This window comes from Bidens hawaiensis, unplaced genomic scaffold, assembly GCF_021521415.1.
Source record: "Bidens hawaiensis isolate Kalapana, Puna unplaced genomic scaffold, B.hawaiensis_p1.1 tig00022665_1, whole genome shotgun sequence".
NCBI classification, from domain to species: domain Eukaryota; kingdom Viridiplantae; phylum Streptophyta; class Magnoliopsida; order Asterales; family Asteraceae; genus Bidens; species Bidens hawaiensis.
The window spans coordinates 102017-114404 of NW_027493532.1; positions in this window are offsets into that span (position 1 = coordinate 102017).

Genomic DNA, 12388 nt, shown 5'->3' on the forward strand with positions numbered 1-12388 from the left:
GAAAGATGAATCTAGAAACTTGCATAAATCTTCAAAATGACTCTCCACAGTAAGTTTAGCAGGTTTAGTTATATCACTTCAAACTTTTACGCATCATGGAAAGTTACCATACTTATCAATAACTGTTCAAAAGCCTTTTTAGCCTAGTAACTACACACGTTAGACACACAAAATAAATTTAGCTATCATTTTCCAAAGGTTGGATCAAATTTTCATTTAAAAACATTTTGTGCTTCTTATAAAACTTGTAACTAAATAATCATATCACTTTTCAATTAGAAACGGAACCAAAAACCACAAAATTATTTTTATATTTTTTTTATCATTTTATAAGGCACACACACTCTTTGTGAATTTTATAACACACGCACACTCTTTTTTAGTTTTTTTGAATTTCTCCCCCCCACCAAAAATTTGTGCAAAAATTTTAATAGATAGAAAAGACTTTTATGTACAAATTTAACCTCAAAAGAGTCAATCATCGAAACATAACATTTTAAGGAATCCTACAAGCACATTAAATCTGGCTCATCCGAACGGTTTTGTAAAAGCATCCACATATTATTATCAGTGTGAACTTGGTCAAGATGAATCAATTTTCCGGTCGTAGCAGTCACGAATGAAATGAATTTTTATATCAATGTGCTTGGTTTAGAATATTGAACCGGATTTTTAACAATAGCAATAGCAACATCATTATCACAAAAATAGGAGTGTCAAGAAATTCCAAACCCTAATCCAGCAATTGGTGTTGCATCCAGATAACCTGTGAACAGCAGGCAGACGCAACAATGTATTCAGCCTCAGCAGTGGATGTGGACACCGTTTTTTGTTTCTTGCATTGCCATGAAATGAGTCGATCACCCAAGAATTGACATCCAGCTGACGTAGATTTCATGTCAATATCATCACCTCCATAATTATTGTCAGCAAAAGCATATAAATCAAAATTTGAGTTTTTGGGATACCAAAGACCTAGCTTCAGTTGCCCTTTCAGATATCCAAAAATACATTTAACAGTAATTAAGTTAGAAAGTTTAGGATTATCCTGGAAACGCGCCCATTAACAGACTGCTAACATGATGTTGGGGCGACTGGAAGTGAGATAAATTAGGGACCCGATCAATGATCGATAGTACGTTTGATATACGAAGTTCCTTTCATGATCATATGAAAGAAGAGGTCTTTCCACATAGGATTCGCCGCACTCTTAGAATCTTGGAAATCGAACTTCGCCAACATGTCCACGACATATTTCCTTTGATGTAACAAAATTCCTGTTGAAATTTGACGAACCTGAAGGCCCAGAAATGTCGTCATCTCCCCTAACGAACTCATCTCAAACCTTTTCTTCATTACTTCCTCAAACTCAGATTACAGAGAATTGATAGTGGAACCAAAAATGATGTCGTCCACATAAATCTTAACCAAGATCAAATATTTCCCAACAGTTTTGAGGAAAAATGTCTGATCAATGGTCCCTCGCTTATACCCATGTTCTAGCAGATGATCCTTCAAAGTAGCATACCATGCCCGAGGAGTTTGATGAAGACCATAAAGAGCTTTGTCCAACTTGTAGACGTGAGCAGGATGCCTCGAATCAGTAAAACCCGGTGGCTGGTCCACGTATATCTCCTCCTTTACTTTTCCATACAGAATGTCGTCTTGACATCCATTTGATAAACAGTGAAACCCATGTAGGAAGCATATGCCAGGAAAATTCGAATGGCCTCAAGACGAGCCACTGGAGCATACACCTCGGTGTAATCTTGATGTGTTGTAAAATACACTTATTTTCTGCATCTTTTTATCATCTTCTAATGGCTTAGTTATATAATAATTAATGATTTTAACTCGTTTTAACATGATCTTACAAAGTTTATTATTTTTTGTAGGTTAAGAGTTTTAAAGTAGAAAAGGTTCGGGTTTTTGAAGACATTGGAGGCCTTTATGATCAAGTTAACAAGACCAAACTCAAGGTCCGACCCAAGTCCACAAGAATTAAGCCTTTCATGCTCAATATATTAATATAACAAAGAATTAAAATGTCATACCCTCAAAATCCACTAACGGAGTTTTACCGTCAGAGGGTGTGAACTTAAAGGATCGGAATCATTAGTTATATCAAACACCACAATTAAAGTTTTAAAAACAACCAAGACCTCAAGTCTTAAGTATAAATGCGGAAGCGTAAATTGTAAAGCAAATAGTTGCGTCACACAGGGCGACTTAAAAACACAGTATTCATGATAAAACTCAAAAGAAGTTCAAAGCATAAATGTTTAGTGGATGCATGTCCTATACCGCTCGCCCGCCTCAGCTACTTGAGATAAACGTACTAAAAGTGTCAACACAGGGTTGGTGAGTTCACAGGTTAACATAAATTAAACATTGCGTTTTAGCGTTACAAGATAGTGTTAAGTCAATTGTATATTAATAGGTAGCTAACCTATCAAGCATGTATTACTAGTGTTTGACACCGAAGATGACTGTTTATACGATTGCCTTTCCACCATGTCAACCACGACCATGGTAATGTGTTAGCCAAAATTACACCCACTCGACCTACGGTCGAGTTTAGAGTTTGGTGGGGTTTGTCAAACCCAGTAGTACTACTCAAAGGTTACTCGCTATTATCTAACTATTAACCGGTTCGATGTTTAGAAGGACTTAGTTGGTTTGTTTGCCACTTAGCCTTACAAGTGATATACAATGAATAACAAAATCTAAATCGTTGGAGTATATTATCTCCCCCTAATAAAAGCGTTAAAAGAGTAAAATGGGCCGTGAAACTCACTGTTTGCGAAGTTAACAAAAAGATCCGAGAAAATTGCGCGTCACAGAAATCCTCACTAGTGATCTAAAAATAAAATGAGCTTTCTAAGTATTTGAAGTATGAGTTAGTCCCTAGACTCGACACATAAAACTTATGCATGAGATGTGTTCATGTTACTTGGTGAAATAAGTGTGACTCGACAAACACGTTGGTGATTAGTACAGGTGTGAACAAGTATTAAGTGTTATGTGTTACCATTGTACGTTACTAGTAATATCTCCCACAATGGCAAATAAGTCAAACACACAGCAAACATTGATCAACAATTCACTTTTCATGTTAACTCAAATAATTCAACAGCTAATTTATCGATACATATTTTAATCCGACAAAATTACTCAATCTAATAAATCATAACAAGTCAATAAAATCACCAAAAATCATCACAGAAGAACACGTGAGTTAGGTTTCTACACATATTTTTATTATATTTTTATCACACAGTTTTCTCACAATGATCAATATAACATAGTAAACACACAGAAGTCATTATCATGCGCAATAGAATGTTATTTGCTATTTCCGTTACATGGAAAATCCAATTAATGCAAGGCTAATTAGGTCAGATTCCTAACTCAAATTATTAACTTCCAGAAGTGGATTCAACTCAATTGGTCTTTTCGTTTATGAGATACACTATTTACAAAACAGTCTACAAGCAGGCTTCCCGAATCAGACTTGCGCAACAGATTTGTAAATTAATAAAAACTAACTTTCACACATCCAAAAATTACAAATCAAACTCTTTAGAAACTAAACTCGACCTGCTACATCATAGAGTCAATAATCTCTTCCAAAAACAACATTAACATCGAGTTACAGTCAATTAAACATTCAATTAAGAATCTGTCCAGCATCAGTTTTCACCAAAATTCAACAAACTAATAACCTATGTACTAATAATCATGCATACAACCCTAACATATCAATAATCAACATGTTTAACTGTTAGGGTTTATGATCATCATGTTTAATCATGCAAACAAGTTATTTGAATAGGTTAGAGAGTGTGTTTGATTACCTAGTTAGTACTTTGGACCTTCAAGCAACCTGTAATTAATCTTGTATGTGTGTGCGTGTGCAAAATCGGTCAAGAGAAGGGGGATGGGTGGGGGGGCTGCCGTCTATCAAGAGGAGGGAGAGAAGGAGAGGAAGTTAGGGTTTATGATAATAATTGTTGATTCCCGTATCGATAATCAATAAACAGATCTTAGATCTGAATCTATACTATCAATACGTTTGTAGATCTAGCTCATAATTAACATTGATTTAATGTTATGTGTGTGTAATAACGTTCATGTGAAGCTTGAGAGAGAGAGTAAATACTTTTTATCTTTTCTGAATAATGTTATATCTCTCAAAAACTCTCTTACAAGTGAACAGTTGTTCACTATATATAGAAGGCGACCTGGTTCGCTAACATCCCCTAGCGAACCAGCCCTTCGTTACATAATTTAACATAACGAACCGCCCCCTGATTCGTTAACATCCCCTAACGAATCAGGAGGGAATACATTATACTGTCTTAGTTCGCTAACATTCCTAGCGAACTAGACTTAACTTAACGAACTAGTCTTAGTTCGCTAACATCCCTAGCGAACTAGACTTAAACTTAACGAACTAGTTCAAAATAAACATTAAATATTACATTAATAATCAAATAAATATTAACGATAAATACAAAGACTCTAGACGCAAAACCGTGCACTAACAGACACCCCCTCGTCTTGAGCTCTTTGTCTTTAACTTATTTGAAGCGCTTGGATTGCCAGTCTCTGCAACTATGAATTCCATGTTCGTGACACACACGAACAACTCGTTGGAATTGCATAGCCAGGTAGTAATCTTCTTGGCGTTCAAACAAAATCTGCTTCCTGTATAGCACGTCGTTGTCTGTCTCTGATAAATTAACCAACCACATCGGGTCGATTATCTTGATGAGCTCGGTCTGCAGTCCTGGACCACAAACAATAACGGCCTCGCCAGTACGATTGTCATAGTACCAACGGTTGAAAGACAGATAAATATCTTGAGACATTGTCTTCACAGGAACCTTTTTCATTGTCTTTGGCGGCTTCACTTTCAAGACAAGTTTCTTCCAGCCGGTCCTTGGATCAATCTCGTCAATACGCTTACGTCTTGGGACCTGGGGCTTGAAGAATTTGAAGCCATGATTGACCTCGAACAGTAAGTGTTGATGAAACCACTCAGCCGTTCGGTGATTCCCACGATTGATAAATTGACGTCTCGCGAGGGTACGTACATCCCAACGCGGTAGAGTTAAAACATCTATTATCCTCTCGTAATACTGGACACCCTTTTCCCACTTGACTATACATACTTTAAGGTCTGAATCATAGAGCCAGGAGACAATATCACCATGTACCTTAGAAACAGTCTTGAAGGTAGTCACCTGATTCGCGTCAATCCAAGCAGCAGCAGTATCTTTTCTTTCTTGATCTACATACCGATAAGCACTTATATTCTTTCCCACCTTCAGACGTATGAACCATCTTTCAATGTCATCATCAGTCACTTCTTTGAGTGAGAGAACTGTTCGCTGCACAATCTTCTCCAGTTCATCCTCAGTCTCTTTAATTACGTCTTCATGAAATACCGGAGCACCTTGATCAACGTTTGCGTGTTGATACAAGTCCGGGTACTCTTCAGCTGTCACATCCTCCATCTCAATCTCCTCATTCTCGTAAATAAAATCCATATCCATAAATAACGGATCAACTTCCATTTCATCCTCATTGATCACTTCGACATCGGGCTCAGTCTCTAAAGCAGTCAACTGATCGTCATTCAGCCCAAGCAGAATCAAAATCTGCTCCCGTGTCAAAGATCTAACAGTAAACTCACCGACCTCTATCTCATCTCTGTTCACCACACTTCTAACCACTCCTGACCCATCAATATATATCACCGTGTTAGCCTCACTCATTTCAATTGGCTTGGCAGCTGTTGGATCTTGATAGATAATTATCTGCTTGTTCGAATCATCAGCCCCACTAACACCTGCACCAGAGGATGAACCATGCGATTGTTTAGGCTCACCTCCTGCATCAGATTCGTCAGGATCATCATCGTCATTTTTGAGTTTCTTGAGGGCATCTTATTTACAAGTTAATTGTAAAATTAACTCTTCTTGTTCCTTTAATTTCACCCCTGAGACTCAACAATCGTACGTAACGACTTAGTCTCCTTCTGACAGAAAGAAATATAACTCATCATTTTTCGTTGATTCTCCATGAGTCGTTCTTGAGATTGTCGATCAGCTGCCATTTGATTTTCATATAAATGTAGCAGATTTAGCAGCATTTCAGTTTGACGACCTGGTGGTAAGTTGTATACAGATGGATGAACAGGTTGAACAGGTCCTTGGGGTCGAGTAATCCTCATAAAAGATACATCACTTGGCGGAGGTGGAGGAAGATTAGTTGTTGGCAGAGGAGGAGGTCTCAATGATGTGGTGGAAGATACTGTAGAGAACACAGCGGGAGGCCTCGGTATCTCGGTCAACGCCATTTGAGGAATAAGACCGAGCCTCTCATGTGACACCATCGTCGTTGTCAAGGTGAGCATCGGAGTGCTAGTAGTTAGCGGCACCGCCGAGCTTTGAGTAGTTGATTGACGTGGTGGTGGAGTTCCAATAATTACCCCAGCCCCAGCAGACACACGGGGCTTCTTTGATGGTTCACCAGTAGCTATAGCTTTCCCCTTTCGTTTTCTTTCTAGCTGAGCTTTCATGGTGGCAGCCAGGGCAGCATCGACTGCATCTTGTTGTTCTTTCAGAGCTTGTTCACTAGCTCCACCATCACCATTATTATCATCATTGTCACCATCATCATCTCCACCATCATTGTTCCCACCTTCTCCCCCTTCACGCTCGGAATCCGAATCATCATGGATCTAGCGCTCATTAGGAGGACATACGTAATCCGGATTGATTATATGACCAATCATCCGTTTATCCTGTGGCTTGTCTTTTCGATAGATTAACATACGATGCACTGTTTCAGCTTTCATATGTTCCATATCAAGAACATCATTCACCAACGATCGATCAATCACCAAATTCGGTATCAGATCCTGAATAATTAGTTGTAAAAAGCGTGGATACATTAAGAACTTCTTCGACGGTAGAGTTTGGTGAACTTGCTCTTTCAGATGATCAAAGATGAGTTCTGAATAGTTGAAGGGCTTGTTCAGGATTAGAGCAACAAATGCCGATTGCAAACTTAGTCTACACTCATCAAAACCACCGCGACGTCCACTCATACAGTGAAGTAAAACATGCAGCAGATACTTGTATGGTGGACACAACCCATTCTTGTTCAACATAGTTCTACGAATATCACCTCCATAATTCAAGCGTGTGAATAACTCCCTAACCAATGTCCTGTCAAATTCACTCGGGTAATCATCATTATCGTTAAATTGAAGTACCCGACGAATGACCTCAACATCAATCGTGAAAGGAATCTGATTAATTGTAGCTCGAACCCAATTATTTTCCTCAACAAATTCTGCCGTGTTCCAGTACTGCCTGATTATACTAAGATACACTTTAGGTTTAGCAGTGATTGCATAATGTATCTTCGAACGTCGTAAGAAAGTCAACATAGCTCCAAACGTTCTCAAGTCAGTCACATCTTGCTCAACATAAGCACAGATGTTGTGCTTCTTATCGAACGGTAATAAAATCATTTCAGCTTGTTGATCTTGTTGTTGTGGTTGTCCTTGTGGAGGTTGTTCCTGTGGCGGTTGATTTTGTTGTTCTTGATCAGCCATGTTTACTGTATAAATAAAACGAATATGAGAATAGATATCACAATCTATAATTCAAAGATATGTGTAATTAATCTAGTTATGCGTATAAGACGATTTAAATCCTTTAATTAAATTAAATGAATATTAAAATTAAATTATTTAATTTTAAATGTGATTTTTTTTAATGTCATTCGTTAAGAATCACACTGATTCGTTATACCAAGATAACGAATCAGGCGATTCGCTATCAAGTAAATATCTTAACGAACTAAACATAGCAAATCACTAATTGATTTTAACGAACTAAACTCTAGTTCGTTATATTTTAAGCGAATCAAAATCTGATTCGTGTAACATCTTATTCGCTTAGCTAGTTCGTGTAAAACCTTAACGAATTGGACACGAAACAGTTCCAATTCGCTAAGGCTAACGAATGGTCATAAATAAGACTTAATCTTTGACTACACAAAGTCAAAGTCAAAATTAGAATGAACAACAATAGTCAACATGGTAAACCCAGATACAATTAGACCATAACTATCGTTGAAACGTCAGGATAATCAGCTCGTTGAGCTCGGAATCACACTAGTAAGCTTAGGTGGTTGAGATTGAGACTCAATACCTAGATGTACTAAGGATTAAACGAACCAACAGTAAACACCAATAACACGAAACAATAATTAACCCGGCAAACAACAATCAAATTATGATTTAAGTCCACCAAGGGTATCGGAAAGTGATTCCGATCATAATGACATCAAAATCATACAATTATGAACATTAATTATACACAAATGAGTTTCAAAAGTTCAAAACCCTTAAACCCCTAAAATTTCATAATTCAGCAGTCAACACATGGCCATTTTTGACGAAAATGATATCGCCAAGATCAGTTATACCTTAGAAACTCAAATAGATCTTTGAAGTATCCAAACTAAAAGATCGAAATTTCAGAGAGAATTTGAATAGGTTCCTTAAGATGAAGAAAGAAGGCGAACAGTGGAATACTATTCGTTTTCTTGTCTTATATATCAGTGCACGTAACCCTAGGTACAACTTGTACGAATCAGACGATTCGTTTAACTTAAGGTTAGCGAATTAGCCCATTCGCTAACTCAATTCGTTACCTTATGTAGGCGAATTGCTACTTGATTCGTTAAATTAAAGGTAGCGAATCAAGACATGATTCGTGTCATGATTCGTTAAATATGCATTACGAAGGGATGATTCGTTACAGAGTGCGGAAGCGAATTAGGTTAGCGAACCAGAAGCTAGTTCGCTAGAGAATCACCTAGTTCGTTATCCATACATAACGAATGGGATTTCAGCGAATTAAACTCTTTTATTTAATTTTAAATTAAATAATAAATTGAATAAATTGAATAAATTAAAGAATTAAATAAAGAATTAAATAAGTAAATTATAATAAATTATCGAGAAATCCTTTTATCCCGACAACCAGATACATTAAAAAGATGTTTCATATTTCCGAAACATAACTTAAAAATTTATTTCAGTATTTTGTATAAAGAAGACGAAAATATTTTTGGTATTTTATAAAAATTTAAAGAATTAAAAAATGTATTTACAGAAGAATATCCAATCCTTTAAAATAGACAATCTTTTTGTGTTTTTTTTTTAATGATTTTATCAAAAGCAGTACATATTTTTGTATTTTTGTTGAGTTTGAGCAGAGAATCATATTGACCAAATTGCCCTTCCATCACAGTTTTATATTTCAGCGATATTATGACTAGCGATAAGTCAGTCATTGGTATTGTTGTCCACATAAATCTAATAACACGCATTCAAGTATTTTTGTGATATGATTAAAATTGTTCAATTAAAGCACAAAATATCAGAAACTATCAGCCTCTAATCTCGGTTCAAGCTTAATTTGATTTTTTGCCAAATCACCCCAACTTGACTTAAACCATTATATTGTTGACCAAAATTTTGATACCAATTGTAGAAATTTTGAGCAATGCATCAACTTTCCTTTACTGTGAGTGAGTATGCACGAGTCCATCTGTCGGCTTACATACATTGTATCCCCTGGGGTCCGTTTCTTAATGGTATTAAGACGCACGCAAGGGAGGAACAATTGTATGACTAACAGTGGATTTTGATCAAGTCAGTAATTTAAATTGTACGAAGTACAGCGGTGATCAAGTTTAATGACTTTGGGTTTGCTCTTGAAGGCGAGTGAAATATTCATGCTTATGAATACCCAGATGGTTAAGCCGCATAAAGACTCACAGTGTCCAGAATCTTAACGCTTGTTATTTGCTTTATTTTTGTTTTTGGGTGATTAACAAATATAAGGCTTGAGTATGACTGGTTATTACATTTCTGCCATCCTCACCAAGACTTTTGCTAGAGACTAACACCCCTTTCAATTTGGCGTTTCTTTATGTTTATATCACATACTTTACTCTACTGGGTTGTTTTAAGACCTACCAATGCACCAATGCAATTAAGAACATAGTCTTTTACGCTTACTTTTTGCTGAATTTGTGATCAAGATAGTCAATGTACTATCATGTTCTCTTTTTGCTTAAAAAACTCAAAATTTTGAGGAGCATAAAATAAAGAAAAATACATTTAATCGCCCCAGTTAACTTAAGTTAATAAATAAATGGCTAACCTTCAATTCACGAGTGAATCATAGGACCAAGACATGCAAGCATGCTTCATAAACTTAAATAACCGACGTAATTTTCAGCGAGAAAATAATCTAAAAACGTCTGCAAAAATCTTTTTGGTTTTTCTCCGTACAAACTTTAAAAACACAATATTTTTTTCTTTTTCAATTTTCTTATAAACAAAATAAACTTCACAATCTTTTTGGATTTTCGGATTTTTCTGTACAAAACATAAATCACATTCTTTTTGGTTTTTCAAAATTTTAAAATGTTTTTGGTTTTTCTAAATATTTAAAGGAAAAAAAATTAAAGAACAGAAATCACACTATTTTTGAATTTTGAAAATTTTTAATGTTTTTGCATTTTATCTATACAAACGAAAACACACTCATTTTGTATTTTCTAGATTTTCACCCCCTAAAACCAAAATAAATTTTAAAAGAAAGAAATGACAGAAAATAAAGATAGTCATCCTTGTTTAAGGATATCAGCGAGAGTCTTCAATCCATTTAAACCAAGCAAAAAAATAAAACGTGTTTTGTCAAAAGCTTTAGTAAACAGATCGGCTTTCTGAAAATCAGTATGTACTTTCTCAAGATCGATTAATTTCTTTTCATAGCAATCCCGTATAAAATGATATCGAATTTCGATATGTTTCGTTTTAGAATGTTGTACGGGATTCTTGGTGATACTAATAGCAGCAGAATTATCAATCAAGATGGTAGTAGTAAGAAACTTCAAACCGTAGTCGCGAAGATGTTGTTGTATCCACAAAACCTGGGAACAGCAACTCGAGGCTGCAACATATTCAGCTTCGGCGGTTAAAGTGGAGATGTTTTCTGCTTCTTACACTGCCAGGAAACAAGCCGGTTTATTAAAAATTGACATCCTGCAGTCGTTGATTTGAAATTGATCTTGCATCCTCCATAATCTGAGTCTGAGTAGGCGGTAAGATCGAAAGTATTATCTTTGGGGTACCACAACCCGATGTCTGGATTTCCCCTCAAATACTGAAGAATTCTCTTGACTGCAGTTAAGTGAGTCACTCGTGGACTTGCTTGATACCTAGCACAAAGACAAACAGCAAACATAATATCAGGGCGAGAAGCCGTTAAGTACATTAATGAATCAATCATGGCACGATAAAGGGTCTGATCAACGGTATCCTCCAATTCATCCGGTGATAAATTGTGACCCACTAGAAGAGGAGTACAAGGGATTTTTCCAGCAGAAATCTTGAATCGGCTCAAGACGTCGTTCACATACTTAGTCTGGTGAATAAAGATTCCATGAGCAGACTGGTGAACCTGCAACCCTAAAAAGAAATTCATCTCTCCCATCGAGCTCATCTCGAACTTTGTTTGCATGGACTTCTCGAACTCCTTACACAATGTGTCGTTTGTAGACCCAAAAATAATATCGTCAACATAAATCTGGACTAGAAGAAGATCATCACCAACAGTTTTATGAAATAAAGTGCAGTCAACAGTTCCTCGTTTGAAACCATTATCAGTCAGATGGTCGGCGAACGTGCCATACCAAGCTCTCGGGGCTTGATGTAGACCATACAGGGCATTGTTTAATCGGTAAACACGGTCTGGATAATCAGGATCTTCAAAATCAGGTGGTTGTTGAACAAACACTTCCTCGTGTAATTCACCATTGAGAAAAGCACTTTTGACATCCATTTGATAGACCTTGATATTCTTATGAGCTGCATAAGCCAGGAAGATTCGAATCGACTCTAATCTTGCAACTGGAGCATATACCTCTGTGTAATCAATACCCTCTTGCTGATAAAAACCCTGCACCACTAGACGTGCTTTGTTTCTGATAATCACCCCTCGATCATCCTTCTTACACTTAAATACCCACTTAGTCGGAATAGCTTTATTGACTCTTGCAGGTTTGTCTATTAAATCCCAAACACCCAAACGTGCAAACTGCTGTAATTCCTCTTGCATAGCTTCTACCCAAGAAGGATCTTCAAGTGCCTTACGAGCTGTAGTTGGCTCAACTTGAGATAGAAAGCAATTGAATTTAGCAACATTCACGATTCCCGAAGAATGTAAGTTAGTGTAAGCACACAATATGTTATTATCACTTGACGAAGCAACTTGATGACGTGTAC